We start from the raw sequence: 25,295 nt of genomic DNA, 5'->3' as shown, positions 1-25,295 counted from the left end.
CTACATGTAGTCATATAGCAGTCCAGGCCATCACAGAGCCTTTTAATAATGACTTACATATAATATAGGTTTTGAAAATGAGTAAGTTATAATGCTGGTAAAATAGAAAAAGGCCCTCACATTGAAAAAGTGATCATCAGAAAATGAGAAAAATTTACATAAGTCAGGATAAAAGAAAGGCAGTTCTTTAGTATATGAGGGGTACATTTGGTACCAATTATGAGCAATGTAAACTCTGAAACACTGTGGGACAATTTCCAATGTAGTTACTGTAGAATCAGACAAAACCCTTTAGAGAGAACTAGTCAACTTTTATTACACATGAACATCATTTTTGGAAGGGCTTTTGTGATTCTGTGATTGAGGGGGTCTTGACATCACTCTTCCCAGGTATGCCCTGGCAAGGCCTTTCTATCCTCTTAGGGAAAGAAATTCCACGAGCTCTGAGAAGTGGATTGGCACACACAGTCAGGTGTATTACCGTGATGAAAAGACAGTGATTCTGTTTGTACTTTATTCTTTGACTCTAATGGATCTCCAAGGTGGAGCTAGCATGGAGCTTTCCCTGACTGTCTACAGAGCTTTGATTTTCCATGCCAAGCATTTTAAAATTTCATTTTCAGTTGTATTATTTAATTCTCCCACACCGGCATTTTATTCCCCCACTATTTCTCCCACCAAATAGTTAAGAAAATAGAACCATAGAATTCTTGTAAGGGTAAAATGTATTTGTAAATTCTAGGATTATGATTTTTAAAATTAGAATTAGTATAAAATGGCAAGCAGACTTAGGACACCATGTGACTGTGTGATAATGCCATGATTCTTATTGTCTGAAAGACAGCATTTCTGAATGATAAGCTGTGGAGTAGAAGGTTTACCATACTGAATAGTTACATGAGAACATGGAAGTTATCATGTAAGATATAAATGTTTCACCTTTTAGGTGGTGGCCACAATTTATAGATTAACTCTGAATGTAAAGACAGACATGGGCATTGATGATATAGATGACTAAATATATGAAATTCTACCATTCTAAAAAATCGACTATTGATAATAAAACCCGAGGAAATAGACATTAGAAGATGAAAGATTATTTCCCTTCCTCAATGTCCTGAGACATAATTTTACCATTCATAGTCACAGGATAAAAACATCTATTATAATACAAGAAAAGCATGAGAAATCCATTTCTGTAAAACCCCTCAAAATGTTCACATAAGTAGATGGAAATATATACTGGACTTGTAGATACATTCTATATCATGATGTAAAAAGAGGTGCTGGTCAAAGAGTGATACAAATATCACTCATGCCCTCAGTCACGAAATTCACCTTGTACACTACCTAGGACACCGCAGTTCTTAATGAACTCGATCAGTTATTTATTCTTTCCTTGGAGTGCAAAGGGGTTTATAGATCCTGGCAATACCAAACCAACTGATTTAGCCCTGCATTCAGGACTGTATAGTATGTGATTGCCCCATGACAGAGATAAATTTAGGTGGCAATTGATGACAGACAATGATTCAAGACCAAAAATTTAGCCGAGGTTCCTAGGATGTCATGAATGATATCACTGAGGACTCTGGAAGTATAGCCAAACAAAGGTGTCCTGGGCAGGAGGAACAATCGATATAAAAGCAGAGATGCATTTTTGAAAACAGTTGCTCATTTTCTCAGGCATAATTAATCAATCCCCATATAGCACTTTCTGTGAATATGAACAGTGTAAGTATCTTTATTGATCTTAATTCTCATCTCCCGTAGGGACCAGAGACCTCCTAGCATCCTGCTGATCCATCCTTGCACTCATTATCCCTCTCATTAACAAAGAGAGCCCTCTGGGTTTTACAAATGCCATCCTCCTCCCAAGGGTGGGGAACAGGAAAGCCTTTTAGTCTTTTCAAAAAATGTCTTCTGCAAGATATTTCTAAAAAAAAAAAAAAAAAAAAAAAAAAAGAGAGAGGTATTGTCTGAGAAATGTGCTTTTGGGTGGCAGGGCTTGAATGGGGAATGGGGGTGGTTTTGCCTTTTACACAATTTCTGGAAAGGGAAGTAAGAAGAAAAAAAATAGTATTATCATCAGTGTTGGTCAGTATTCTCAGGGTCTGAACTAAAAGGTGCCACAAACAAGAGACTGTCTCTTAAGCCAACTCAGTACAGGCTCCTTGCCAAGAATAACCACAAAGTGGAGGGCCACATCAGCCAGGCCTTGGGAACTGCATCTGGCAACTTTGGAGTTCCAGGCAGCATTTGTAAAAAGTCACTCTGTGAACTAGGTCCCTAGATATAAATCTACATGCAGGCAGATTTACGAGTGCTGAAGAAAGGTGATTAAGTTCTCTTCAGGAACAAGCCCTTTGACAAGCCCACTCATTCCTAAGTGGTCATCCCTAAACACATGTGCATATATGGATATTGCCAAATAGATTCCATAGGTTGTATTTGCTACATACATGCATACATGCATGCATGCATACATACAAACACACACATATATATATGCATATACATATACATACACATATATATGCATACACACACACACACACACACACACACACACATATATATATATATATATATATATATATATATATATATATATATATATATATAAAATCTCTTTCTGAATATATACAAGCTGAGTCCCTGGCTTCCTTCTGAACTTCCAAAAGAAAGCTTTAACAGGTTCTGGAAAATGAAGACCTATTATTTAAAACTAACTTCTTTTTAAAAGAATTGGGGCAGAGATCAGGGGCTATTACAACAATCATTATCTCTGGAATATCTGTCAGCTGGAAGCAGCTAATGATGCTGTCACAGGTAAATGCTCCTTGATCTTCAGGATGTGATTGCCTAGCATCCTAGCACTTTGGGAGCTTTGTCTTCACTTGAATTTGGGGTAGAATAAAGAACTTGTGGATTTGTCCTAATCCACTATTCAAAATTGGCAACTCACAGCAGTCTGTTTATCCATCCACATAAGTGTTATAACAGGATTAGCTCCTGGCTTCTGTCCCTTCAATTAAGTGCCACCAGAAGACTCTTTTGTGACCAAAATGGCTCCATCAATGTTGACTTTCTCTTTATTATGGTAGCAAAGAAACACATTAAAATGACATCTTTTTTTTTTTTTTATCTCCCCCAATCTTTCTAGTACATTTATATTCTTTATCTAACTCAGAGGCATGCTGGGAAATTTAGCTAAATCTGAGAGCCAAATGTTCTGGAAATCCTTAAGACTCGGGGAGTAGCAGGGAGTAATTTCTCATCCAGGATAAGCTCCAATAATCAGCTTTTTCAACCCAGATTCAACCCTTAATAAAAAGAACGAGTGTTCTGGAGAAAGTCTCTTTTCATGCTCTACCCTGTCTGTGTAACTCCTTGCTACTCATGACACTGAGCCTCTTATGGGGAGCCAGCCTAATGCTTACTGATGCAAGGATGCTGGCTTTCAAAGTTTGCATAAGTATTCTTGCTCGTGGACTCAGGTTTATACAGACCATTACCATTGTTATTACCCACGATTAAGCATAGAAATTGCACCCTTCTGCACCCAGAAGACTTCCCTCTCTGGAGACCTTCCTCCCAACAGCCACTGTGCTCCAGTGGCTCCTTCCTTCTTTTTCACACTGTTCTTAGCTAAAGTCTGTGTAGCACGAAGAGAAAAACTTCAGCAGTGGTGCTCAACATTCCTAATGCATTGACCCATTAAGACAGTTCCTTATGTAGTGGTGACCACCAACCATAGAGTTATTTCATTGCTCCTTCATAGCTGTGATTGTGCTACTGTTATGAATTGTAGTGGAAATATCTGCTATGCAGGATATCGGCTGTACAACACCCAAAGGAGTCGTGACTCACAGGTTGAGAGCAGCTGCGTTTGGGGAAAGTGTAGGATCCAGTTTTCAGGAATTTAAGAAAGGATCACCTGCACTCCTTCCTACTGGCAACAGAGATAGTTTTTAAAAGCAGCCCAATGATGGCTGCAAAGAGGACATTGACTTCTGACCCAGTATGAGCCTCAAAGGAGCAGATACCCTTGATTTAAAGTGAATTCTGAAGAACCTGGACTCAGCCTTAGCATATCTTCATCTGTAATTGACAGCCTTTATTTTAGTACAAGTTCTACCACTACAGTGAATTCTTACAATTCCTGTAAGGATTTGGTTTCACTAGTTTACAATTTCATTCATTTTTTTAAAGGGCAATGAAACCACAGATTTCCCTCCACTGACGATTGTGACACTATCCAAGGCAATTTAGGGCCTAATGAGGTTGCAGCATGATGGTCAAACAACTGCTCCCCTTAGCTGGAAAAAAAAAGTGAAAGAAAATAGAAAATCTAAATATTTTTCTTTTAGTCCTAACAGGAGTAAAATGTGGAAGTGGAATGGTAGGAAAGTCCGTCCTGGTGATCCCAGGACTTCATCCAGCAGCATTAGGGTCAGGCTGTTAGCATGACACTGTTTTTTTGTTTTATTTTGGTTTTATTTTTTAAAAAATGTAGAAGCTGTTTTTGACAAATGGTAAACACACCTGGATCTGTGCCAGACAACGAATTTTGAAAGAGCATCAGTTAACTGGACACTGTTTGAATCCAGACAGTTCACTGGAGTCCTCGTACAAAATGTTTATTGAGACCCTCACTGTCAAAGATACCTCCACACAAACTGTTGTCTGCCAGTAATGCTGAGGAAGATTTACAGGTCCCCAAAACATTTATTTGTAACAACCCTTCCTAAGACAGCAAAAAGAAATGAACAAAGGCAGAATACAAGGAAATGTGGGTGTTGCTTTTGCAACTAACTGGTTTTTGAAAGAGAAAAAGGATGGGCTCTTGTGAGCTCTATCTGGACATCCTTTAGATGTTGTATCATAAACCAAACATGTCCCCTCTAGGAGAGCCTGAAGGTGTCATACCCTTAATGGCATTCCTCTCTATGGACCCTGAACATGGAGCAGACTATCAAGGAGGAAGTCTTTATAAACAGAGCAAGTGACCAGGCAGAGGAATTGAAATGGGCAGTGGTTTGGCACATGTATTAACCAGCACCACCTTTCATTTTCCAGTTTGGAAAAACTGAACTAGATAGCCACTCAGCAGGGATTTAGGCTGAGTTCATGGAAACAAAGCTTGAAGTTATGACTACAGATCTAGTGGTTGAGGAGGGAGGCAGTAGTCTGCCGTCTATTGCATAGAGTGATCTGCAAATAGAGACTGTGGCTTTTAAGCGGTCAGTTTCTGACATGTTTAAGGTTTTACTGTTTCCACTTATGCAAAATCTACACAGTATAAATGTATATAGATTTACACATTATACATATATATTCTCATACCATTTCCCACTTATTACCCCTTGGTGTGGTCTGGAATGGTTTGGTGTGGTTTGCTGGTTCTATCTCTTGTCCTCTGGAGTTAGGCTTGCACGTGTCTGCCTTGCTAACAGCTGCTTGCCAAGGGAAGGTGCTGAATTAAACAGCTGAGATATGGCAGGCATTACCTCTTCTTCAAGAGTAAAATGACTGAGAGTGACAGCCTTAGCAACATGGGCATAACCCCTCTTATAGGCCACCGAATACAGTTTCTCACAAACTGAGAAATTGCCAAGCAGATTCCAAAAAAACAAGATGGCAGTATTTCTTCTTCAATAGGCATTTTCTAAAGCTCCAGAGACAGGCCTGGAAGCTGAGCATCACAGTTACATTTACAAATGAGGAAATGGGAAATCCACAAGTAATGGCTTCTTGAGAGTCCATGTGATCTGAATCTTGGGTTGGACTCTAAATCCTGGTTGTAGAATTTCTAGTATCTAATACAAACACACACACACACACACACACACACACACACACACACTATGTATGTATGTATATATATGTATATATATATATATATATATATATATATATATGACAGTAGAAATTCTAGCTTAGCCAAAGCTATATGAAAAACTTTAGTAGTGCTACATAGAAGAGACTAACATCATAGATCAAGAGGCTAAGTTGGAAAATCCATCTTCTCAATAGAATTTTGTTTGTTTTTCAAGCCTATTCCTTGTTGCTTGACATTTTCTCTCTCAACACAAAATAATAATAACAATCGATCTAAGCATTAACTTTTATTTATATTAGTCTACTCGTGTTGATGTGATTCACCCTGTCCTAGTTAATGGTACCAGAAGAATGGTGTCTACACCCGGACGGTAAGATAGCAATGTTTACCCAAGGGATAATTTGGCCTTTCATCTGGTCTTCCTTGCCAAGTTAAATACTTACTCCCTTGGTTAAACAAAATAAAGAATTTTCTCCTACAGTGTAAAGACATTTGCAGAGCTTTTGGGTTTGTTCATTTCTCTTCACTGGGCTTGGGTAATATGGGTTTTTCACACCAAAATACTATTTCACCCAATTAATTGAAATAGAACTAAAAAATCTGGTACACTGGTCCCTGGGAATTAAAATAAAACAAAACAAAACAAAAAAAGAACAGACCTGGGGCTGTAGGTCATTGGTTAACGTAGTTTCTCATCATGTACAAGACTTGAGTCTCAGTCTCTGCTAAAATGATGATGATGGTTATGGTGGTGATGATGATGATAGATTAATTAATTAATAATAGGAGAAGAGGAGAATTTTTTACCTTGTATTGAAAACAAAATTTGAACGGACAAGATTTTACATTTAATTTCAGTGTGTATTGACAGGATATTCTACTAAAGTTCTTTATGTGATCTTTAGAGAAGAAATACCAGAATTGTTTGAAACGTGAGTAATATTGAAGAAAATCCATAAAAGGCAAATGACTGAACCAGGAGTGGCTCTGACTATAACAGCCAGAGGGCAGAAGTCTGGGCTAAATCTCGGGGCTGTTTACTGCTTAGTACGAGGTGTCTAGAAAGGTTCCCAGCACCCCATAGGCAATACGCAACAACAGACACCTGTTCAAGGAGTAAGCCCCCAGTAGTGCCTTCTATAGATCCCAAAGGTGATTACTTTTGCTCAATGTTTTCTACCCCAAGTTATCTTTGCTTTGGTTTTACTTCAGGAAGAGTTCAGGCTCATGGGAAGACATAGTCTGTTGAGTTGTGTTTCACCCAAGTTTTCACACTCAAACCTGAGCATCACAAGAGACAAAGGCAACATCCCTGCCTCCGATCCGATCTTTGGACATGCACCTGTATTGATAACAAGCTTATGCTAAGGGTATTACAGGAGCTATTAAAACTAATACAATTATTTATTGTAGACAACTATTTGGTTGCCAATGACCTGATGGCTCTTCAGTTGTCCAGAGGGAATATTTGGTTGTATTTTGATGTCTCAGCTATAAGATTGGGAGTAAAAGTAAAGGCATCTGGGCTAGTGAAGGTGGCAGATTCCAGGGTTTCTCAGATATTTGTGATTTTTGTATGATACTGAACTTAGCTGGCTAATGTTATTCACACAGACCGTCCAGAACTATTCTTCACTAATGAGACCAGTGTCCTGTGGTCACTGGTCAGACCACAGTTATGATTTAGCGAGATGTGTACATGTGCTGTTCTTGGAATTTTCAGGTTGGAGATTATATGGCCAGGAAAGAAGGTCAGTTGAGTATAATTAGGGTCATGAGGTTATCCTTTCAGAAGTGACTCTTAGAGTCTGTAAGTAATATCTATTGTTTGCTAAGGGAGGGCCAGGTCATCTAATCATCTACTTCATAAAAAGAGATTTTAAACGGGGAGCCCATTAAAGAGTGTGATACTAAGTTACAAACCTTGTACGTCTAGTAGAAACTAGCAAAAATTATATAAGATTTATCATGTTACCAGCTGGTCAGCAGATATTTCGTAAGCTATATAATTTGACACAGAAACATACTACACAGTGTGAAATCTCACTGCCTAGAAAGGACAAACATGAATACAATAGCTACAGAGAACAGCAAGCCAAGGTTTGGTGGAGAATTCAGTGGCTAGTTCACATAACAGATTGGTTGGGTTAAAAAAAAATCAGCTGGCAGCAATGTGTGCTTGTTCTCAAAGATGTAATGGGTGTTGGGCACCAGATGAAAGCACACATTGTCTAAACTGGCCCCAATGCATGCAGGAACAAAGACAAAGCCATGATGTGCTTTGTTTTATCTACCAGGTACAACATCTTGGAGGGCAGATGTACATCTGTCTGAAAGCTTCCTGAAGGAGACATCCTATTGCTAACTGGGATATGCATGTGCCTTTATATACAGGGAGAAGGGGCCTTCTTAGCTCTAATGTGCTACCATATGAGGAGGGCTTTGTATAATATAACGCAAAGTACAGTGGAAGGAGAAAGATGGAACACTGTGAAGGATGCTCTTCAGGCAGTGACACTGAAGGCTTACCATGTCAGTGAGAAAAATGCAATGTTGTCATCTCTCCTCCCACCTGATCTAACTTGAACTCACAGTGAGACACATTGTCTTTTCTACACAAATACAGCATAGTACCGTGGCAAAAAGCCAATTATCAGGAGACTGTTGGAATACAGGTTCAAAAGGCGTCTCTGATATTTTCTAGTGCTGGTGGCTCTAGGCAAATCCATTTACTTTAGGACTCTGGCTGCAGCGAGTGCCTTCATTTCCTGTAGTTCCAGGGGGCAGAGAAGAATAGGAACAGAAGATAGTTCTCCCTAAGCTCTGGGCTCAGCCCTGACACCCCTCTTCATCATGAAACATCATGTCTAATCTGGTTTCTACAGGGATTCTGGGAATGCCAAGGTCATTTATAAGGCTGTGAAACTTTAATGGTGGTGGCCTGGAGCAATGCGGTGAAGAAAAAGGAGGTAAACTTTAGTGCCAAAAGCAGTGTTTGGTCTTCTGGCTTAGAAAGGATTTCTGGTTTTCCCTTCTGCTGCTCTCAGCTGTACTGTTCCCCCTGCAACCCCCTGCAGACACTGCAAACCATATGGGATGCTTCAGGGAAGATGATTCTCTTTGGAAATAAACATGCCTTCAGGTTGGGTTCATGATAGCTTGCTCAAGAATTTCCACCTAAAATCAAACAAGCAGCTCTTGGGAACATTGTTCCTAGACCTTCTCTGCAGATATGAACAAATGAGCAGAAGATTATTTTAAAAAATCAGATTGGCAGACAGGGTTTGAAGAAGTAGGGCAGGGGAAAAAACGTGTCTGGATATCATCTAGAAGTATGGAGAAGTTCTGTACAGAAAAGATTATGTACTTAGGACGTGGTGGAAATGTGACGAAAGGAAAAAAGTTGCTGAGGATGCAGTCAAAAGTTCAGCTGCTAGAATGATGGGCATCTCCATAGTTAAGAAAATGGTATCTGCTTCATACTTCTGCCCTGCACAGTATCCAGATCTTAGTAAAGTAAATGAGCAGAAAGAGAAGGCTGCTTTGAAATATTATTTTTGTCTTCGTTTCTCTCTTAGTCTTGTGACTTTAGGCAAATCTACATCCCTAGATACTTAGCGTCTTTTTCTAACCAGTCTTTCAGTGAAGGCCTTCTCAACCCTGAAGAAGCTCTGTGTGCTTGCGTACTAGAAATGGTTTCTTTGTGTGAGGTGACCCTCCCAAACCAGGAGATGAAGCAAAACAGTAACGTTCTAGCCTGGCACATAGAAGGCTGTGCGTTCAATCCCCAGCTGGGAACCCAAAAAAGTATTTTCTTAAACTGTCAGTCCCAGACACCAAGCCTGAGATGACTATCTGAAAGGTATGTCTAATATGCTCCAGGATTTTAGGAAAGATGTCTATACTTTTCTGTGGCATTGCCTCTAGGTTTCCATGTTCAATAAAGTTCAAAGGATAAAAAGAAAAGCACGGCTCTGTGCCACATGGGAAACGCAACCAGGGCCCTTTAGTTCCTCTCTTGTTAAGATGCATGGCTCCACAGTCACATCATGATGGCCTTCCATTCACACATAAGCCAAGGCCGTCGTGTTTTCCAGGGGCCCAGGTTTTATAGAAGGAGAAGTGTACCTTGTAAGTGGCATATAGGGAGAAGTGCCCCACGTGTGTTTCTTCTGTGACAGAATCCTGCTTCAAGTGCATCTGGAGGAGCCACATGGTCTTAGATTTTGAAAGAATACTTTCTCATGACACTCTCTAAAAGCTCAGAACTTTTTTGTGATGATATCCACTGGCATTGTTTTGTTAACTCAAACCTTAAAAATCATATTTCAGTAAAAGCTATATTAGGTATACTTTTACTATGAGATTGAAGCCACCTCAGCCACAATACCCTAATGATGAGAAGAATTACCTATTCTGCACTTCCCACCTACAAGCTCATTTCAATATTCTGAATGTTGCAAATGCTTAAAAATATATTTATGAAGATGTCAGAGATCAAATATCACATTCATTTCTAGCTCCATATGGTTAGTTGTCTAATTTTAATCTATACACACACATGTGCATGCACTCACACACACACACACATACACACACACACACAGAGAGAGAGAGAGAGAGAGAGAGAGAGAGAGAGAGAGAGAGAGAGAGAGAGAGAGAGAGAGAGAGAGAGACTTGAACAACAGAAACCACATAAAGAATTTTCCATTTAAAATGGATGGGGCATAACTAAGCCATGAAATCAACATGCAGAATTTTGTCTTTGGGAAACATGGGTCCTGGCATTAAGGCATCAACATAAGAACACATGTTTTTCAGAAGTATTTTTCTCCAGATGCTAAACAACATACTATAGGAGTCTTCCAATGCCTTCTGCTCACAGGTCAGATTGATCTCCAGTGATCAGGGATGTGCACACGAAGCAGCCCAGATAGATTAGAGGGATGCTGCAAAAATCTTAAGCTCCTACTTTTAGAAAACTTCTTGGTTGCTTGCTGTTATCTCCGTTGGCATCCTTCATGGATACAAATCTATAACAAAGGGTTTGTTTCTGAACATTGTACAATGTGGATTGAAGACCTAATACAGAGAAGCCTTCCCAGAGGAGTGATTGTGGTATTTTCAATCAATAAACCCTTGTAAGCCTTCTGTAAATTGACTTAAGAGAACAGGGGGCATGTTTCACAGCACACCACTGTATGTTCTGATTTGTCTTTTGATAGGTCACTGGGAGCCAAGGGTTGTAGCACCAGTGGATTGATGACCTGGACAGGTACCATGGGGTACAATGCAATGATGCTCTATCACTTTGCTTATTATCTCAGAAGACTCTGTGAGAAGAGTTTCTAGTTTTCCATCCAGGAACTTGAACGTGGGGTGGAGAACAGGTCTTGGGAGGTTACTCTCAACTGAGTTTGAGTGACTGCTCATGTAGTCTTAATTTTGGGTTACCCTTCAGGTCAACTCTCTTCTAACAGAGGTTTTTCCTTTAACAGAGGTTTTCATCCTGTGGGGCGTGTCCCCCCCACTGGGGTTACATATCAGATAGCCTGCATATCAGTTGCAAAATTACAGCTGTGAAGTAGAAACAAAATAACTTTATGGTTGGGGGTCACTACAACATCAGGAACTGCATCAAATGGTCACAGCACCAGGAAGGTCGAGAACCACTCATTTAAATGAATCAATTTTCTCCCATTTACTTTTTTGGTCACAAAAACTTGGCCCATGCTGGTTCTTCTAGTTGGGATGGTTTCCTCCTCTTATAAACCGGGTCTTCTACCCTATTCAATCTTTTCTTAAGGCTGTTCATTGCTTATAACATTTTCTCCCATTCCACTTTTACATTTTAAAATTTATTTCTTTTCTGATATCTGTGTATCCTACAGGCTTGAAATTCCTACAAAGTCAGGAAATATGTGTGTTCCCATGATAGAGGCCAACGAGATACTTGGATGAAAGATGTTAAAATATATGGTTTAAAGGAAAGTATTAGGCTTTTGCCATAAAAGCAGAGCATTGTAATTCTAGATTTTAAATGAAACAGAGCTGCTGTGGCTGTGCTCCATTGGCTGTGCCTTGATCTTAATTTGGGAATTTTAGAATTTGGACATGAGTCATGGAGAATTTATCATTCATTCTTTTAAGTCACAAATTTCTCAATAGATGCATCTCCTCTAGGTGATTTTTAAACATTACTCTTTTCCCATAATATAAAGGATATTTTAATAGCCACTATTATATGGCTTTGTAAATGCAAGAGAAGTCATAGCACTCATTTGAAGTAAAGGTCAGGAAAAGCAATTCTATTAAGCTTTTGACCTAGTTTCTCTCTGTTCCTTCAAGGCAACTGAGCAGCTCTCAATTGACCATAACTTGCCAGTGATTACTCCATTGTGAACCATGCAGAGGCATCTGGATGGGGTAGGGCTCTGCACACTACTCCATGGTGTACTCATTTACAGAATGTTCCATCTTCCAAAGGTAAAAAGGCCCAACCCAACACTACTGAATGGGTTGTGAAACAGTACCCAGATGACATCTTAGGTACAGTATTGGCATGGAGGTCAAGACATATTCAATGATAAGATGAGATTTATGTGGCAGGGTTAGGAGGTTTTGAATATGTTTAGGAAATATCTTTAGTTTTTTTGTTTTTTTTTTTTTTGAAAAATGGCTAGTTGCAAATATAGTGATATGTACAGCTGACCTTTACTAAGCTATAAGAAATATAATTCTGAAATTTACAAGATGAATTAACTTGCAAAACATAATATTCAGTGGTTTTACTGAAGCTCAGAAGACACACATGTGCACACACACATAAACACGTGGTTGAAATGAAGGGGAATTTAGCATAGTACCTGGAAAGACCTAGCATCATAGGTGCCAAGATTTCACTGAGAGCACCTGGCTCAAAGGGAATTTAAAACCAACCTCATAATCTTCACAACGGTGCAAGGGGGTGTGCAGGGGGAGGGTTGTAGATCTTGGTAAAGACTAAAAAACTAGAAGAGACAAAAAAAAAACATTAAAAACAAGTGATGAAAAAGGATAAAGAGTGAGCAAGGGGGCAGAGACTGGAGTGGGGACGTTACAAGGAAGGAGAAGCAAGCCGAGGAGGAATGGTTTTAAGATAGGCTCTCTCTCCAGAGTTCTAGCTGTCCTAGAGGTCACTAAACCGACCAAGCTGGCCCTGAACTCAGAGAGATCCACCTGTCTCTGCTCCTCAAATTCTGGGACTTAAAGCATGTTCTAGCATGTCAGGTAGGAAACAGGAGGCTATACTAAATATGCTTTGTTCAAGAATCTCATGATGACATCTAATAACTTGTATGCCAATTTGGAAAAGAATAAATAATTTAAAAGCTAATTGGTAGGACAACAGCCACAGTGGAGATAAGAGCACTGCTCATTTTGATATCAGCACTGCCCACCTACACACTTGTGGATGTCCTACACACTTGTGGATGTCCTACACACTTGTGGATGTCCTACCCACTTGTGGATGTATAAACTGCTATACCACTTTTATTTCTAAGTGAGGATTTGAAGTGAATTTCCCTCTTTCTTCTTTTAAACGTCTCAGTGTCATGAGCTTTCTCTGTTTGCAAGACAAAGACTCTTATGCTTTCTTGTGTCATTAAAACACAGTTCAATGCAATCCCACCATTGCTCTGCATACAGCAACTCCAAAGAATGGCATTGGCTTTTGTTCCCTTATAATCAAGTTGATGTTATTAAAATAATCCATTTTTAGATGTAGGCTAGATATTCACATGTTCATAAAATCTCTACTAGTAAATTCAAAGTCTAAGTGAATGACTTCTAGGAGTGGGCAGAAAAAAATATTACTATTTATTAAGAACTGTCCTCACATATCTTTAGACTCACAGCATGGTGTATGAGAAAAATGATCCCAAGTTATCCATGAAGATAAAAATGATATCACAGACAGTGCATTTAAACAGAAAATATTAGATGCGAAAGTCATTATGGAGTTGGCATGATTTAGAATGCTCTGTAGTCATTATGAGATGATACATATATTTTTTAAAAATTGTCTCCATAAATAGTATGGAAATGAGGAAATTCTTTCTGGAGATACCCATTTTAATTACTTATTTAGTACCGTGCCATAAAGCTGTCTGTGTGTGATGCATGATAAGGGCAGCCTTAGAACCCACTAGATGATTTTGATTACAAGAATAAAATATAGCACCACAAATGTGGTGAATCATGAAATATTGATACTAGATTTTATTATGTCCCACATAGTGAAAATATGATTTAAAAAACCCATCTTATAAATTAAATATAATTTGATAGTCCTCTTCTATTACAAGCATTTTGGTCTTAGCCCCTCCACCAGTTTCATATTTACTAAATCCATTAAACCATGAGGTAGCTTTCATTAAGTCTTAAGGGGGAACATTGTTTTACTGCAACTTTTTAAACAGCTCACTATTGTGAGCAGGAAGTGGAAGGAAGATCGTGAAACAGCCTGAGGAAACAAAGGTGCTGGTGGGAAGAGGGGGCCATCTTAGTTCCTGGGAGCCATCTTGAAAACTTGAGCACTATAGAACTTGTACATCCCTGAGTCTTAGCCAGGTAATCTTGCAATTTATTCTGTTTTGTCAAGAAAAAAAGGACAGACCTCCATCCACCTCCATCCACCTCCATCCACCTCCATCCACCTCCATCCACTCTCCTCAGTCATCCATCAGATCTGATCATCATCACCACAATCTCTACTTCCTCTATGGCGACATAAAATATTAAATGGTTCTAGGGGGAACAAAACGCTTAAGGTGATTTCTTTCTCAACTAAAATGCCAAGGGCTGAAGAAGAAGGACTGTCTGTCACACATTCTTTCAAGGACATCTCCTTGTTCAGAGATATGCAATATATAAAGGCTGATGGCCAGCTCCTAAGGTGACTTGGGAGTACTTACTGAGAAGGGGCTATACACAAACCCAATGGTCTTTCTGTGAAAACTTCCTATAAGGATTAAGATACATCAAAGTCTTGTAGTTAAACAACTTCTACCTCCTCATGAGACTTTAGAGAAGATTTTTCTCTATTGATCCATTTATGACTTGGTAGATTCTTTCAACTCTCCATTAACCATGTGACTCTTGATAAATGGGCTAGATGTTAAATTACGCATTTTCTACACCAAGGAGTGCCAAGGAGTGGAAACCCTAGGAGCAGTTAATGTGCACTTAAGATACCTATTATTTCTTCTGTCCACATGTTCAGATAATATGTGGCCTATAACATTTATTCCATAATGTATATAATTCAAATTTTTGCTGTAAAATTAACTAGGGAAGGCCAAAAATCTGCTTCTGTACAGAATGCTAAAAAGGTTTGCAGAAGCCCGGTGAGTCACAGGGAAGTGGGTAAAACTGAATTAGCGTAAGCCTAACCTTTCACTTTCTCCTTTATGGTATGAGTTCCCTGAATCTAAACTCTTTTACTTCTCTTTTTTACAGAACAAGACAACAAAAGCAAGTCTCATAATCACAGAGGTAGTTGACAAAACAAGAGATGGAGAAAACAGAAACTCATGGTTTTCTGTTGCTCTAGAAACTCTTCAGGCCAGGCTGACACCCACACATTTGGGGATGGATGCCACTTAGTAGAACCCTGCCCCTCCTCTTTGGCTTCTCATAGGACTGTTGGTGTCAGTTCTACCGTTTTATAAGATTTATAATTATAAAGTTGTAAGAAAAGTGGGTTCTTTTTCAAGTGTTTACTGAACTGAGGGTACTCCCCTTGTCCCTGCTAGAAACTATGCTGACAGACACAGACATCAAGAGCAAACTCCAGAACAGCAAACAGCATTCCCCATACAATTCTGGATCCCCATGTTCAGAGCATGACATACGAACACAGGCTCCATAACTGTCTGAGGTTGGACAAAGGAGACTTGAATTCCAATAAATGTTCATTTCTTGCTGGATGGCTTGGATCACATTTATTAGTTTCTAAGAAACAGAGTTCTATGTCTAAACAAATAGACCTAAAAACTTGCAAGGTCTCTTTTGCATACCAAGATATAGCTTGGCTGACCTCTTTACCTTAGAACAAAGTGGGATAGTTTTTGTTTTTTTGTTTTATTTTTTTAATCTCTATGTAGTTTTCTGAAAGAAATTTAAAATAGACTTTTCAATGTGTTCGGATCTTCTGAGATTATGAGATTAAATCATTGTTTTGTGTCTAATATGTGTAAAACAAGTTCTTACTCATATATCTAAGGACTTAATCTTTTCGTTTTTTTTTTTTTTTTTTTTCGAGACAGGATTTTTCTGTGTAGCACTGGCTGTTCTGGAACTCACTCTGTAGAGCAGGCTGGCCTCGAACTCAGAAATCCAACTGCCTCTGCCTCCGGAGTGTGCTGGGATTAAAGGCATGCGCCACCACGCCCGGCTTAGGACTTAATCTTCTTAATACCAATCATATATAAATTTAGAAAAATATTTTCTCAAGCTATTTAACATATATGAATACAAATTCTAAAGCCCAAAACGACTTCTCAGCAAGTGTTCTGATTGTAGCATCTGTGGATAAAAAATTCAGGATAAATGCATCTTTAATGACTCATCCCCAACACCAGAGGATAGGCTCTGGTTTTGAGATGTTCAAGCTGGATGATTCTGTCCCAAACCAACAGGAAGATACATGGTGTAAGTGTGAGCTTCATGGGAACACAGATATTGGTAAATGCATATTCTAAAAGGGCTACAGTGTCTTTCTATTTACAGAGGCTAGCCAGTGTGTAGGTGGCAGAAATAGCACACACTTATCAAACAATAATTGGCTACTTTGTCCAATAGATTGCTCCTTCTGTCCACCCTCCTATTAGGAACCACACTGTTAGGCTGTTTTCTTCTCAGAAATAGATTTGGTTATAGGCTTGGAAAACTGCCTATGCTATTTTTAGCAGCTTTAACTTAATGGAGTTTAATGAAGGAATCCCTCTGTTTTTCTATAACAAGTCCTTTACCAATCCCCATACACCAAGGAGTGGAGCATAACAATGGATACCTTTAAGAAAAAAAATATTATAAACATTCACCTATTTATTGTTCCTTCAGCTGAAGAATTATGGTAATCTTATTTTAAACATTTATTCTCAATTAATCCTGTCACTATTTTTTGAAAAAAAATAGGAGATGATTTCAACATTTTGTTCACCATTTGCTAACTTGTAAGCTGGTAAGAGTGTTTCTACACCAGGGAACTGTTTTGAGGAGGACATGAGAGACAAAGCAATACAGACGAACACTGCCAGGATTTGTATGAACTTGAAATACAATATTGTAGTATTATTTATGGTGGAAATAGGCAGTCCAATATTTATTTAGAGATTTGGCATGTTTCTCTAGAACCCTCGCAATGCCACAGTGGGCAGGAAGTCAGTTATTCCACATCTCTTATTAGAATTTGATAATGAAAAAGCCTATGCTTGAACACTCTGCTCCAGCTGGCCGCACTGTTTTATGGAACTGTGGGATCTTAGGAGGTGGGGCTTGGCTAAAGGCAATGACAAGCTGGAGGATGGGTCTTGAAAGTAATAGCCTAGCCCTGCCTCAGGCAGAGTTCTCTTTGCTTTGTGGTCTTCAGAAATTCACTCTTCCTACTGGATCCCACTGCCATGGACTGAGTCCCTCCAGCCACATGCATTCCCTGCTAGGACACGCCTATTCCCTCTGAACTGTGACCTAAATAAAGCTCTCTTCCCTTTAAACCACTTGTGCTGCTTATTTTGAACCTTGCCCTTCAACCTCATTTCTATTCACGCTGAGCCTAACCCTTCTCTTCAAATCTGCTGGCCACAAATAGGTAGCAAAGAAAATGGCAATGACCTGGAATCCCGTTGGTAAATAGGAGATTACCCCCAAATAAGCAAAACACTGTGTCCCGGAGCCCCAGATCTTAGGCAAGGCAATAAAGTCAGAGCACTTCTCACCAAGTGACCCAGATTCGAAGCTGGGGAGCACTGTATGTCTCTCCTCAGTAGGTGAGGAGCCTCGTGAGATCGGTGTGCTGCCCCCAACAGCAAATGTCTCTGTAGCTCCTTGTCACAAACAATTTGTTTCTACCATCTTCTGTCATCAGGATTCCAGGGAAGATGTCCACACTCATTAGCTAGGAAAGGAGTTGATTGCCTAAGTGTTTTGCCCTCTTTCTACCAAGGAGAAAAACTCATTACAGACACAGTGAATCTCTCTCTCTCTCTCTCTCTCTCTCTCTCTCTCTGTGTGTGTGTGTATGTGTGTGCTTTCTCCTTGTTTTTCCCATTCTCTAATAGGAATGATGGATAGGTGTTAGGATCATTCATCTTGAATCTAAAGACCCCTGCAAGGCTTGCTAATTCTGTTATGACACACTTGGGCAAGCATGACAATGACAAGAGAGGGATAAGAATGTGACATGTAACTGGTTCACTTCTTTTTGCCTCCTGCTTTCAACCTCCTTTCCCTTTAATTACTGCAAATCCCATGGTGACAGCCTTCTATCTGCCTCTAACAATATCCCACAAAGTAGAAACGCAGTAGGTAGAAGAGGATTTTGTAACCTTTGCACCACATTCTGTGCTCTTAAGATTGAGAAGCTTGCCAAGGAAAAGACCTCAATGCAGTGTATCCTGTTCACTGCAGTGTTAGCTACGCATGGCCTAAAACTTCTGAAAATTCTTCCTGTGGATTCCCGAGAACCCTGCATTTCAGCACACAGAAGACAGGAGAATCATGAGAGGTTCTGGCCAGTGTATCTGATCAGATAAGCAAGGTCTAGCAAAAGATCCTCTCTCAAAAATAAAAAGGACAGTTGATGGTGACTTCTGACTTCACACACACACACACATACACACACACACACAGAGCACACACAGAGACACACACTCAGATCCAAACACACAGAGTTGCATATATGCACACATACACACAGAGACTGACAGACAGACAGACACAGCACACAGAGACATACTCAGATCCAAATACACATAGATTCACACATGCACACACACACACACACACACACACACACACACACACACACTAGATCAAGAATTTTGTTTTAAATGCTCTTTGAGTAAAGCCCTCTCAGTGGCATCTAGGCACCTATGAAATGAGGTCTATGCCAGGCATTGTGCTAAATGCAACCTCATTATTGATATCACATTCAAGTTTCAAATGAGAAAGTAGGCTTAGAGTAGTCACATATTTAATATATATCATATTGTGACTAGAGTACTATGAAGCTATGATTGTTCATTCTACATTGAAGACCTACATCTCCTCTTTGCTTACTGTTCAATCATAACAAAATGCTTTTTTTAGTTCTTTGCATGGAGACAGGTAGAATATGCTAAAATTAATTTTTAATTTTAACTGACATTCAAATTATACTTATGGAAAATATCATTATTTATAATTTGATGTATATATATATATATATATAAAAACATATAAAAATTGCATTAAAGTTCTTCATCCTTCTTCTTTAGAGTTCTTTTTGAGTCTAAAAGTCGCCTACAGTTCGCATCTAGATTTAAAGTCTAAGCAAAATTTTAATGTAGCCTTGAACTTGTGCACAAAGCCTAAACACCAGAGCCGCACCCTGTCCTTGAGCATGGAAACTGAAGGCTCTCCAGGGTCCAAGGATTGGGGCATCTTCCTCAGAGAAAGTTGGGAGACCCTGCAGTCTGTGAAACCTCAATCCAGCTGCAATGTTACTTAGTCTTTTTTTATGCCTGGTAGAGAATCCTTTTGCCATTGATCTTAACTGGCATACAAATGGCAAATACTTAAATGCTTGACTAGATATGAACACCAAGGAAACAGGATCAAAAAGCTAACACATTTTCATACTAGTAAGGGAAAGAGGCTCAATTCAAACTCAAGAAGAAAAATGTAATTTAATAATCTTTCAAGGTGAAGACTAGGAGGATAATGTGGTTGAGACCTGTAACTTGGTGGGAAAAGGGAGATTCAGAGGGGGAGGGAACTTCCTAAGCATGGTAACCAGGGGGTCTAGTTGTGCTTCCTAACACATGTGCTCATTAGCAGTGCCAAGATCAGAGCTAGCAACAATGATCCTGCTCAGAATTTGCTAACTTCTTTACACTTAGTTTAGATTTGGAGCAGTCCTATGAAATTAGCAGTATTTGTTTTTTTCCATAATTAGGAAGCTGATGGTGATGGAACTTAGATAACTCACCAAAAAGTTACAAAGTACTTAATTTCCAAAGTAATATCTACTAATTAGCTCTAACTAATGTGGTTTTCTGTGTTCTTATGGGTTTCAGAGAGTTCTAGAGGGAAAGAAAGAATATGTAGCATTATGATGACTTGGCAGGCCTAGGACAATATAAAATAAAGCATAAAACACAACTGAGAAAGCACAGTTGGCTATAAAAATCCAAGAACTGCTAGAGCTATATCCACTGTTTAAGCCACTCATGCTTTTCTTGGTGACATTAGAAAAGAGTCTGAGATGTCCAGTTCTAAGTTTTCTACGTTGTTCAGTTGAGTTAGACATGTATAATTGCTGTCACTAATTTGTGCAGGAAAAGGAAGGCCAGTTTCCATAGAGTTTCATCCAGGCAGTCTAGGCAGTTAACATGTTTGTTAGAGCGAGTAAGATGGTCATGGTTACAGTCATAGTTCTGGTCATTGACATGGACATGGTCATGGATATGATTATCATCATGGTCTCGACCTTGGTCCTGATCCTGGTCATGATCGTAGTAAGGTTGTTGATAGACTTCTTTGCTTTTTAAGATTTTTTTATTTATTTTATGGATGTGAGTACACTCTTCAGACATACCAGAAGAGGACATCAGATCCCATTACAGATGGTTGTGAGCCACCACATGTGGTTGCTTGGAATTGAACTCAGGATGTCTGGAAGATCAGTCAGTGTTCTTAACTGCTAAGCCACCTCTCCCGCCCCATTCATAGACTTCTGACCAAGAAGATTTCATTTACTAAAAAACCTTGATCAATTCTATAACACCATAAAAATTATCCCATTGGGTTTTGAATAAAATAATAGTGACAAGCATACAGTAATTCAGTATTTTAAAAATCTGTTATGAAACTTAACAGTGCCACAGTATCTGAAGACAATGGTAATCTTTTGACCAAAGTCAAAACTTAACAGCTGGAGGATCTGAAAACTGAGATTAGCTTGGCCCCCAAGAAAGTCCCTTTTGTTTAGTTTTTTTTTTATCTGCCCCTTTGCTCAGATTTTCAGACCACTTGAACCTTCAAGGAGGAAATAAAGGGAATGTTGGAATAACAATCTTCAATATCCAGATTCCAGACACACCAGCCTGCTACAGACAGAATTCAAATCCAAAGCATTCCTGGAATCCCCATGTTAATTACCACATTATCAAGTCCTGGAAGAACCATGAGCTATTGAGTAAGGATTCTGGGTAACTCGATTCCCCTAATGAACTGGAGCCACCCAGACAATGGAATGAAAAAGCCTGTGGCCAGTCTGGGCTGCTGCCTCTCACCCCCGCTGTCTCAGAGTCTTGGCTCTTCCTGGGCTTGGCACACAGCCTGTCCTTTCCCACTGTCAGCTTCCTTCTTAATGCTTTGGCACAACCTTGTCCAGCATCTTTACTTGACCTCGTGTTGCCACTGACATTGCCTAGTTTGCTTGCTCAGCATCCCCCTGCCTTTGAGTTGGTTGCAACTGCATTATTTCCCCATGTTGTCAATGCCCTCAAGGCCTCCAACTGCTTTCAGATATTTCCTAGGCTACAGCTACAGTCACCAGGAGAACCCGGGCAGCACTCCTTGGCTCACTGTTGCTAGGTGATTCTGGACCTCTGTGTCTGAGCATCGCCATCCCATCTAACCCACTATTGGATGACAGAGCCTTTGGTCAGTGTCTCACAACTCACCTGCCAAGACATCTATGTTCCCTGAGGGGATTGATAGAGTGGCAATTTGACTTGGTACATCTGGGGTGAGCTTGGAAGCCACTCATTTCTGGTGACTTCCTAGGTGATAGGGATTGTGCTGGTCCAGTGACCGGATTGGAGTAGTGACTCTAGAGAAGAGGGTTCTTCTTAACCATCTTCATGTTCTGGCAATTCCACCCCTGCTATACGACCTCCTTGGGGAACCCTTTTATTCATGAAGTATGATGACATCATGAGGTATGAAATCGTCCCTAGTACCAAAAGCCTGAAGTCTGCAGCAACATTTCTCAATCTGATTTCGCCTGGTGTTTGGGAGAGAGGATTCACAGCAGAATGCTATACTACCAACTGTAGGTTATTTACCAGCATCCTTGTCCCCTTTCTACTATAATTCAGTCACACCCCTGAATTTGCAGATAGAAAAACTATCTTCCTAAATTGCCACATATCCCATGAAAGACAAAAATTATTTCCATGTGAGAGGTCTGGTATAGGAGTAAAGGTAGACATAAATAATACATTAAGAACTGCAATAAAGGATCAAATTAAAAAAGCTGTGGCCACATTATTCATGAAATCAGATGATTAATATATTAATGTATGTTGAGCATGTGTTACTTGCTAGTTGACCAAGAAAAGTTTGTTAGATAAATGAATGAACTGTCAACATCCTCACGTTTCCTGCTTACCCTAACAACGTACTCTCCTGACTATAGATATTACAAACCATACCTTCATATTCCGCATGTCACTATCAAACTACTTACTAACATCATGTACTTTCATGGGAATATTTGCTAGACGCTCCACAAGAGGAACACAAAGAGAATTTTTTTTTTTTTTTTTTTTGGTTTTTCGAGACAGGGTTTCTCTTTATAGCTCTGGCTGTCCTGGAGCTCACTCTGTAGACCAGGCTGGCCTCGAACTCAGAAATCCGCCTGCCTCTGCCTCCCGAGTGCTGGGATTAAAGGCGTGCGCCACCACAAAATGTGTATATTTATAAGAAAATGAGGTACTCATCAGTTGTTTTTAAATTGCTTTTTCTGGCCTCAATATCATACTCATGTTAGCCAATGAATAAAAGGAGCATGCATACATTTAACTCTGCAAATAATTTCAAATGGTTCATTTTGTTGCTTGGCATATTTTAAATGCATGGCTCTAAGCATCCGCACCATTTCCAGTGCAGACTTTGTGACCATTCGAGTATTCCCAAGGCACTAATTTTGGTTGCTCAGGTCCCTGTACACCTGACCATACACAGGCCACGTGCAAATCAGATAAAAACGCAGCAAGCTGATAAGTTTGGAAGCTTGAGTGAGAAGTATGAGGGAGAGTCTGTAAGGCGGTAAAGAGATGAACCAAGGAGATGGAGAGCAGAAGACATCTTAAAGTCCTAGCATCAGTCGGCAGGACAGAGATCAGAAATAATGCTACCATTTGCCCTTATTCAATGGAGGACAGGCTGGAAATCTTTGAGTGATTTATCTTAACAGGGAAGCAGAGATACAGAAGACTGATTTCCAGGCAGAACAAAGGCTAAGACTGAGGACGACAGGGGGTGGAAAAGTATTTGAGGGCAAAGAAAAATAGGAAGTATGCTGAGGGCGTGCATAGCATGAAACATTTCAGTGCAAACTTGTAGTCATGGACTTGCTAAGTGTTATTATTCCCTAACCTTTTATAAATGGAAGCCAAATAGGCCCACAGAAAATGTTCTTGGAAATATACAGAGCAACTGGACAGAAATACCCACAGTTGCCAAAGGAAAGTGTGACTCTTGATCCTGTGGCCAAAGTCAGGAAGTCTTTGCCCAAGAAATGGGAGAGCTTTCCTCTCTAAGTATGGTTTCTTAATTAAGTCCCAATGTCAATTCCCGCACATGAGCAGAAAGGAACAGATCAGAAGTCAGGGCCAGCCTCGTGGAAGGAACATTTCTCATCCAATTTTCCTATCTGGAAAATGGGGAAGTTAAACTTTCCACTGAACTGTGCTGAAGGAGTCCTGTGGTGAGTAAGAAGCTCTAGCCCTGACTTTGTTCGTTTCTTGCATCCTGAAGGCTTGTTTTGCCCTAGTCCGTGTATTGAAACCATCAACACATAAAGATTTCCCCATCCACAAGGATCAAAAGGAAGGACTCATCCACACTTTCATGCTCGTAGTGGCCCAGTTCCCGAGAAGGAAGAGCCCATCAGCAGACAAGTGGATAAATAAAACACGGAGAAGGAACTTTGTAACATGGATGATCTTTGAAATGGAAGGCAGTCACAAAAACCCAAATATAGTTTGATCCCATTCAGTGTAAGACATTTACAAATTCATCACATTCACAGGAACAGAAAAACCCAAACCTTTAAATAACAGCTCCTTTTAGGTTTCAGTGTTGGAAGTTGGCTGGAAGCAGTATTGTGTTAGTTTTCTTTGCATAGGCAGATTAGATTCTTCTTAGCAGAACTTTCTGGCCAGTTGTACATTCTGTTCACATAAGTTAAGCAAATTTGCAAGTGCCGACTGAGGATTATCACCCCGTGTTCTATATACCCTATGTCTTTTAGTTTCGTGGGATCACAGCAAAGGCATGGGAAACCCTCGAGAGACCTGAAGACTGTATTAGCTGGCTGAGCATCACTCATTTGTGATAATGAACCATTCCCCTCTGTCACCACTGCAGACAGTTTCCAGTATGACATCATTAAGAACAGGAAAAGACTGAATGGAGTCAGAATAATAAAGCAATAAAAAGTTTCAGTGAAAACAAACAATACCAAACACAGTTTTATTCCTCACCCAAATAACCCCCATGGGCCATCGAAACGAACTGCTAGGGCAGTTCTTCTCTCCAGTATGAACTTGGTAGCCCCTTTTGCATGATGCCTGGTTGCTGCCAGTTTCTAGAGGAGACAGTCCTTCGTGGTTTGCTATAGTGACACTATCTTGATGATTCTTCCCACCAGGGAAGGAATGCAAATCTAATTGGAAATGATATGAACCTGGCAGTACAATGATCTGGGAGTTTGGACCACACAAATAAAGTCCCTAGACTTCAACCTGTTATGGGGTTGTCCCTTCTGTGGTGGATCTGTGTTTCATTTCAGATTTTTCTACAAAGTGATGAGATTGGGCTAGACACCTTTTAGATCTACTATGGCGATACAGGATATTTGAAGAAGTGATGGTAAATAAGCAGGGACCTTACTTTGGGTGGAGCTGGGCCAGTTTTTATTGGCATGAACTGTGACTAGGAAGGTGGAAAGGTTAGTATGACATGATGTTCTAATGCTGTATTCCATCAAAGCACCTGGGAATCAACATTGACCTAGAGCCTGTTCTTCTCAATGTAAGCAGAAGGAATTTCTCAGTTGGCAAAAAAAGAAATCAAAACAAAATCAAAACAAACCTCTTAAGGAGTACCAGGCTCACAATTAGTTCCGCTAGTGGCTCAGTCCTGCGGGGGAGGAGAGAGTTAGGTAGACGCCATGGAGATCAGACACCTGGCT

At 39.8% G+C, this 25,295-nt stretch overlaps 1 protein-coding gene across 15 annotated transcripts in view; it reads right to left on the bottom strand.

The window, feature by feature from the left end:
* Slc8a1 (solute carrier family 8 member A1) overlaps window positions 1-25,295 on the bottom strand; it is a 355,838-nt gene that overhangs the window by 143,951 nt on the left and 186,592 nt on the right. The window lies entirely within an intron of this gene.

This window comes from Mus caroli, unplaced genomic scaffold, assembly GCF_978045245.1.
Source record: "Mus caroli unplaced genomic scaffold, Mus_caroli_1 scaffold_18, whole genome shotgun sequence".
NCBI lineage: Eukaryota > Metazoa > Chordata > Mammalia > Rodentia > Muridae > Mus > Mus caroli.
Note: the sequence above shows the minus strand (reverse complement) of the source record. Positions and strands in the feature narration are given on the sequence as shown.